Raw genomic sequence first — 1,315 nt, 5'->3', positions numbered from 1 at the left:
CCCTCAAATCGCAAATCCGCCCAGCGCTAACGCCAGGTGCCTACTGCTTGCCCTGGACCACCCGACAGTGGAATTTGCCGCCGGGCGGTGCGTCGACTCTTCAATTCTTCAATTTTCTTCTCTTTTCTTGAGTCTACGACCTTTATCTTCAACTCCATTCTTCACTTTCTCAAAATAGCTGCAAAATAATGCCAAACAAGCATTATATCGCTAAAAACAGCTTTTGACTCTCTACAGACTCATTTATTAAGTTTTGCTTGATTCTAAGCTCATTCTAAGTAGCAAAGGGAGTAATTTGGTCTAAAATGACATACGAAAATAACTGTTTTTCAACCTTCATCAGTTAGACGCCCATCTGGGGATTTGTTTCCTTCACCTAAAAGATTACTATCACCTTCACCAGATAGAAGAATAGAGGAGATGGCTGAAAGAACTCCTCCAAGACGCACTGTTGCAGACCAATCAAATGTTGTTGGCCCTTTCCATTTTAACAGCATAGTCATGCCTACGACCAACATGGTGATGAATCCAGCACTTATACACTTGGTGCAAAGCAAACCGTTTCATGGCCTGTCAAATGAGAATCCCTATGACCATTTGACAATGTTCAGTGAAATATGCAACACAGTGAAGATGGCCGGTGTATCAGATGATAGAGTGAGACTTAGCTTGTATCCTTTTTCATTAGAGGGCAATGCTAAGACATGGCTCAATTCTTTTCTTGAAGGGACGTTTACTACATGGGAAACTATGGCTACAAAGTTTGTCAACAAATATTTTCCACAGTCCAAAGTTACTCAGGGAAAGCTAGAGATCTCATCATTTAAACAAGCCATGGAAGAAACTCTAAGTCAAGCATGGGAGCGATTCAAAGGACTACTCAGGAAAACACCAGTTCACAGATTTGACAAGACAATCATTGTTCTTGCCTACCTTGGTGGACTGAATATGCAGTCTAAGATGATGCTGAATGCCTCAACTGGAGGTGATATCAAACAGAAGACTAAGGATGAAGCCTATGACTTGATAGAGAGTATGGCAACTAATGGACAAGAAGCATATAGTGAAAGGGGCGCACCAACACAACAGAGAGGGGTCTTGCACTTACCTGCAAATGATGCAATGCTAGCTCAAAATCATCTTTTGACCCAAAAGCTACATACATTGACAAAGATCGTTTCACAACTTCCAAAGGAGCTTCGTAATGTCTCTCAAGCACAACAACTATGTGATCTTTGTGGTGGTGACCATATCAATGGTCAATGTGCTATACCTGAGGAGATGCAATAGGAAGCTAACTATATGGGGAACCAAT

The sequence above is a fragment of the Vigna radiata genome, chromosome 1, assembly GCF_000741045.1.
Source record: "Vigna radiata var. radiata cultivar VC1973A chromosome 1, Vradiata_ver6, whole genome shotgun sequence".
Classification (NCBI taxonomy): domain Eukaryota; kingdom Viridiplantae; phylum Streptophyta; class Magnoliopsida; order Fabales; family Fabaceae; genus Vigna; species Vigna radiata.
The sequence above is the reverse complement of the archived record's forward strand: the minus strand, read 5'-3'. Positions refer to the sequence as shown.